Source organism: Salminus brasiliensis, chromosome 7 (assembly GCF_030463535.1).
Source record: "Salminus brasiliensis chromosome 7, fSalBra1.hap2, whole genome shotgun sequence".
NCBI classification, from domain to species: domain Eukaryota; kingdom Metazoa; phylum Chordata; class Actinopteri; order Characiformes; family Bryconidae; genus Salminus; species Salminus brasiliensis.
This window is the reverse complement of record NC_132884.1, coordinates 1,960,554-1,967,547: the sequence shown is the minus strand read 5'-3', so window position 1 is coordinate 1,967,547 and position 6,994 is coordinate 1,960,554. Positions and strand designations below refer to the sequence as shown.

The following is a 6,994-nucleotide window of genomic DNA, read 5'->3' as shown; positions in this document are numbered from 1 at the left end:
TGGCTCCGACACGTTCGTCTACAATATTGATGAAGCATCGTTGACATTGTTGAAGAATTACCACTTATAGAGCTGGTCTGCGTTTCAGAACTAAATCAGGTTTAGTTTGCAATGATCAAAAGACCATTTTCACGCATTTTTCTCACAGGTAGGGAAGTGGGAAGAATGTAGATCTCAGAGCGGGAAGCTATTCCAGAGCAGGGAAGCCAGCAGGGTTCGTCTCCCTAATGCTCTTTTGTTTTCTTCTGTTTATTGAGCAGTTCCTCAGGGTGCAGGCCTCAATTCCTCTACCAGCAACCTCTCTCTCACTCGCTCACTCTCTCTCTCTCTCTCTCTCTCTCTCTCTCTCTCTCTCTCTTTCACTCTCTCTCTCTCTCTCTCTCTCTCTCTCTCTCTCTCTCTCTCTCTTATCACAGCTGTCAGTCTCTCTCTAATCCCCCCTCTCCTCTCTCTCTTGCAAATAAACTAAATTGACAAAAGTATTGGGACACCTGCTCATTCATTGTTTCTCCTCTGCTTCTCATTTTTCACCCCCCCCCCCCACACACACACCTTTCTTTTCTATTCTCTCTGCATCTCTCTCTCTCTCTCTCTCTCTCTCTCTCTCTAGGGGGGTAGAAATTTATTTTATCGCCCTGAAGCTACAGTACTGCCCCTCTTTCATCTCCAGCCCACCACCAGTGTCTTCAGGACTCTTTGATTTGGGTTCCATTTGAACCAAAGGCCTCAGAGCAGAAAACAACACGAAAGGGAAAGAGAGTCTAAAAAAAGGTATTTCAGTCAGAAATTTTATTTATTAAAACTGACGTGAAGCTTTAAAAGGACAGTATATGTGTGTGTGTGTGTGTGTGTGTGTGTAAGCGAGCACAGTTTACTATTTAAAATAAATCTAATTAATAGTGTTAGGATCTAATAGCTCTATTAGTCCATTGATTGAGTCCATCTGATTAGTATAATAGAAATAGTGTCCAAAAACATTTGGCCATACAGAGTATCCAATATATATATATATATATATAGGGATATTTCTAACCAGTGTTAGATGCTCTATATGTCCAAATGTTTGTGGACACCCCTTGTAATGAATGAATTCAGCTACTTTAAGTTGCACCCATTGTTGATACAGATGTGCAAATGCACACACACACAGAGCTTGTCTAGTCCCTGTAGAGAAGTACTGCCAAAAGAATAGGACTACTATACTACTATACTTTGAGTACTAGATACTTTTAATGAGTGCTAGATCATTTTAACAAGTACTAAGTGTAAATGTTTACAAAGAAGTGGATATCAATATCAACACCTGCTCAAAATCTTTCTTGCTTCCATGGCAACAGCAGGACCCTTGGGTCATCAGTCCACAACATGCATCTCTGTAATGCTCACTTGGGTGCTGAGCCTCAAAACCCCACATACTCATCAACTGCGATTTACCAAGCCCTTCTCACCATGAAATCCTTCAGGGCATCAAAAGAGGCCGGGCTGTGATTTATTCTTTTATTCATCTCCAGTAATGTGTGTGTGTGTGTGTGTGTGTGTTGATTCTGGGAGAAGGCTTGCTGGCTTCCTTGTTTTTTTTAAGCAGGTGTTGCACGGCCCGGCAGGAGCGCTGTTGGGTTTGTGAATATGTGCTGAATATGTTGACTTAGTTAAGCTGCAGCGGGAGTTCAGCAAACCGGTCAGTCCAATCAGAGCTGTTTTGTTGACCCACTGATATCTGCTTCTCGGGCAAACATTAATCAGTTCAAAACCTGAAATCGCCTTCAGTTATCTGGCAGCACTTTGTATTTTCATAAAAAAAAAGAAAATCATGCAGTGCTAAAAATTCAAGGAGAGATTCTGACTCAAGAGAGCTCTTACCCTTTTTTTCTTTGAGGGGATTCTGGGGCTGCAGTACGTGCCAGGAGATGCAAGGCACAACCAGGGCAAAATATGCATGAGCAGTGTGTGCTAACACTAGTGATAAATAGTACAGACCCCCCTAATGAGAAATATATATATACATTTGACTCTATATTATATTATATTTTATATTAATGCAATATATAATATACATATGTTTATGCAAATGAACTAAATTGACAAAAGTATTGGGACACTTGCTCATTCATTGTTTCTTTTGAAACCAAGGCATTAAAAAGAGTTGATCCTGCTTTTGTTGGGGTAACTGTCTCTACTGTCCAGAGAAAGAGGCTTTCTACTACATTTTGGAGGAGGATTGCTGTGTGGATTTGATTGCATTCATTGACAAGAGTGTTAGTGAGGTCAGGATGTGAGTCATCTCCTCAACTCAACTTCTCAACTCATCTAAAAAGTATTGAATGGAGCATCAATAGACCCATCCATCCATCCATCCTGCCATCCAACCATCCATCTATCTATCTATCTATGTGAGAGCTTCGAGAGATTCGAGCTTCGAGAGATTCCAGCAAATTCTCGAAAAGAAAAATCAGTTAAACAAAAAGCTAAAAATTGCTTCTACAGCAGATTAATGAGCCTAAACAAAGTCAATTTAAGAATGAAATGAATAAAAATCATAGTTTGGCATGTCCATTTGTATAGGTTCTTCTGAGTATAGGTTCATAGAAGTAAAACATGGACACTGGACATCACGCAGAGGACAGCAAACTGATCATACAGCCAATCAGAGCGCTTGTCCAACCCCAACAAACCAAATCTCAGCCAACACTCCAAAGTCATTATTATTTCAAAGTAAGATTTAGGTGTGCAAACGTTCACACATCATCCCCGACATGAACACGAGCCGCTGGCAGAGCGTATCACGTTTTCATGTGCATGGTCATTTTACTCATCATCAACTCTGAGACGAGCTCATTAAGGGTCCGATGCAGAAAGATGTTCCCACGCACCTGCAGTACACCTTCAGCAGGAGCCCAACACAAATAAGCCTCATCGTTAGCCTCCTTTCTCAGTGCTAATAACAGCGTTACCCTTCAGAATTGATGGCCCTGTCCATTAAGGGGGTTCATTATGTCGGGTCGTTTCAAATGGAGGACCGTAACGAGCAAATGGCCCTCTCCATCAACGTTGGCACCTTGGTGACTCGATTCATGACGATCTTCTGGGATGAAAGGGTGCCCGTGTGAGCTACGCTAGCTCTCTGGCCGACACGTGTCGTCAATACAGAAACAACAGGACAGACATCAATTAGAGGAGTGGACTGTCCTCTGTGGAACCTTGAGTCTTTTGAAGCCGACATAAAAAAAAAGCCATCACTGGCAGCCTGTATGATGCGTGTGGTCTTTCCAGCTGTATCCATTGCAATCACATCATGACATCGTGCTCGGGGTCAAGCTACCACAACTGTCAGGACGGATAACTTCAATGGTTAGTCATCAGTCTTATCTTCGCTGTAAATAAAACACAGTTCCAGACGCCGGTTTTTGATTGGCCGGTTGTTAATGTAATGGCAGATGCTGTGGTCTGAGGTGGGAGGTCTGCACTTTGTGTTTTAACAGACCATTAGCAATGGTCCTCTCTGACCATTGAAGCTGTCCGTAGAAGCATTGAGCTGTGTTCTCTGGAATGATGTTTGGGTCGGTGCTCCATCCGGTACTTTTGGGGTGAGTTGGAGCGTTGGGGATGATGAGGTGAGGTGGGGATCATCATCCAACATCCAACATTATCCGGTCCTCACTAACTAACGCTCGGAATGCAATCAAATCCTCACAGCAATGTTCCTTTCAAATCTAGTAGAACAGTAGAGACTCAATTACTAAAGCTGGATGATTTTGGAAGAAACAATGAATGAGCAGGTGTCCCAATACTTTTGTCTATACCATGTGTGTATATCTCCCGGCTGCTCTGAAGGCAATTATTATGGGTCCCCTAGGTGGAGGTGGTGGAACTAACACCACTGAGACCTGGAACTGGACTTATAAGCAGATAAGTAGATGATGACAATGGTCTCAAAAGACCATCAGAAGACCAAAGGGTCTGGACTGCAGTGGTTCATCTGCTGTAACCCGTCTACCCAACTTCAAGACCTCGCTTCATAGCTTAGTATCTCCAGTAACCAGTAAAAGCAAGGAAATCCGACAGCAGATCCAAGCACATCTGACTAACTTTAAATGTCAGATGAAGCCAGGCTTCGTCAGACACTCTGAGGCATGCCAGTGCTACTTCCTGTTATTTCCTGATTAGCTTCCCCTCAGCAAATACACTCAGCCCGGCTCTAGATGCTCCAAAAGGTGAACCAGGGGGTCAAACGGAGAACAAAAGACTGACCTGCAGAGTTCACAGAGCCCAACGCTGTTCCATAGCCAGGTTTACACCCCTGCTTCCCTTTGCAGAGGTAAGCATAGCCCCCCCGATGCTCGTTTCCTGACCTCTTCCCAAAACTACCAACTTCTGATAGACAGCCGAACCCTTTGGCAAGCCTCTCTTTCGGTAAACTGCTCGAGACTCTGCCCAGATGACCTGCTGATTTGCACCAACAAAAGCTCCAGAGGAGTGTGTTTGTGTATGTATGTGTGTATGTGTGTGTGTGTGCTGAATCAGCACTTCCTCAAACCTCCAGTGCCTTGGCCGTGTTTATTTCATCACATTTTTATGGCTGGATTTCATGAGCTGGCGGAGCTTTTCTATATGCAGGGAAACGGGGGGATAAAACCAAAGCGATGTGAAATCTAATCTAAGTGCAGTCAGCAACTTCTCATGGCTCTGTGAGCTGGAGGAGACGACTGAGGAAGATAGGAGCGCTAAGCTTCAACCACATGTCCTCCTGAAGTCCACCCTGAGGGATGCAAACCTAGTACAGTACGGTGTTTTGCCAGCTTTACGTTCCTTTCATTAAAATAAACCTAAATCGGCGGCTTCAGGACCATGCTGGTGCTCCACTGAGTGATTGACTGGAACAGGCAGAACGGCGTCTCCGTCATTCCCTCTCCGGGCCAGAACGCTTCTGCTACTGCACTATGGAGCTTTGGTGGTGGAGCTGCAGGTGGAGAACCTCTCTCTTCTGGCTGGTCTCCCTCTGTGCACCTTCAGGCCCCTGCAACTTATTCAGAATGCAGCGGCACGGGCCAGGTCGTCTTCAATGTTTCTAAATTCAGCCATGTCACCATGGCTTCCTGTAGCTGCTGCCCAGGTCATCAGATTCAAACCCCTGACTCTGGCCTACAAAGCCAAGACTGGACCAGCCAGCCCCTCTGTACTTGATGGCAATGGTCAAAAGCCTGATCTGCACCAAGAGCCCTTCCAGCTTTAAGTACGGCTCGGCTCGACCCGCCATCCTTTAAGATCCACGGAAGACAAGCGTCCAGACTTTTTTACTGTCCTGCACCGAAGTGGTGGAACGAACTTTCTCCTACCCAGACTGAAGACCCTCCTCCTCTTCTGAGAGTACTCAGGTGAAGAGAAGAGTACTATGGTCTCCATATTGACTTGTGTTTAGTAGAGTCTAAGATTAGAGGAGCTTTGAATTATTAGCTATTTTAGAAAGCTGAGGTCTTTCTTGGGTAAATAGCAATGCACTTTTGTAAGTCACTCTGGATAAGAGCATCTGCTAAATGCCTTAAATGTAAATGTAAACGTCTCCAGAACTGTGCAGCGCTATACGACACACATTACACATCAACGACTATGGGTTCGACTAGCAATAAGCTCAGTATTCCCAGTATGGACTGGCTTTTACTCACTGGTGAATGAATTAATGGGCTAAATTATTATTATTATTAATTTATTTAGCCTGGAGATTAATTAATTAATAAATTAATTTATTTATTTAGCCCGGATGTTAAGATGTAGAAGTAGTCTGGAATGTATTTATTTGTTTAGCCTGGAAAATATTTATTTATTTGTAAACACTGGAATGTATTTGTTTATTGAGGATGGAGTTTATTTATTTATTTATTTATTTATTTATTTATTTATTTAACCTGAAAATTTATTAATTAATTTAAGATAAGATAAGATAAGATAAGATAATCCTTTATCTTATCTTATCTTATCTTAAATTAATTAATTTAATTTATTTAATAAAGCCATAAAATAAGTGCCTATAAAATGACATTGACACATACAAACACACACCCACCCACCCACGCAGAACATCAAAATTATTTGCATCAAATACATAAATAAACAAAATTCAAACATTTATATTCCAGCATCCTGGAACAACATCCCTGCCTTAAAGCAAACATCACTTGTCATCCTGTCCATTTCTAAAGGCCCAGAGCGCAGAGGAAACAGTGAAACACCCAAACCTTCCCAGAACCAACTTTCCAAAGCCCTGATTATGATTCTGGAGTGAGATTAGACTATCCTATATCACATTACAACCACCCCCCCCCCCCAACAGCCCCCAGCAGCCACCAGCAGCACAGCTCTGCTCTCAGTACAAGCCCGTTCTCTTACCCTGTCCTCCTGAGCACGTCCAGATGGCCCTGCTGCTTCTGCTAGTTGTCTTTCCTCTGGGCAGAGCGATGCTTCTGTGTGCAGCACTGAGGAGCATGCTCTCTTGTACAGGCCAGGCTGACATCAGTGTGGGGCTTTCCTGGAAATGACTGGGCCTGGATCCACGAGGAGAGTGAAAAAAAGGGTCTTTCATTTTCCTTTGTGGGTATGAGCTCGAACACACACTCTCATTGAGGAAATGACACTGACCACTCTGTTTCTGCAGTGTGTGTGTGTGTGCGTGTGTGTTTACATGCAGACTGACCAAACTACAGCACTGGAGGTTACAACAGCATCTGCTATAACATGTTTATAGCATGTCTATGTCAATGTAATAAAGCAAGATAACTGTTCAGATAACTGTGTGCATACGAACATAGTACAGGGCACAAACACATCAAGGCAACTTAGCGCCACCTGCCTAACGTGAATCAGAATCAGAATCAGAATCAGAATCTCTTTATTTCACCAAGTATGTTACCCATACAAGGAATTTGTCTTGGTGAGAGCAACACGCATGACAAGTAACAAAGAAACACAGAACACAGTCTTAAACTAAAGGAAAATGACACTA

General features: G+C 43.2%; 1 long non-coding RNA gene across 1 annotated transcript in view; it reads right to left on the bottom strand.

Annotated features, from left to right (window-relative positions):
• Positions 1-6,425, bottom strand: part of LOC140559309 (uncharacterized) — a 23,076-nt gene extending 16,651 nt beyond the window's left edge. The window contains exon 1 of the long non-coding RNA XR_011979879.1: positions 6,382-6,425. This is a non-coding gene — a long non-coding RNA (uncharacterized lncRNA). The remainder of the gene's footprint in view (positions 1-6,381) is intronic.
• Positions 6,426-6,994: the final 569 nt, after the last annotated feature.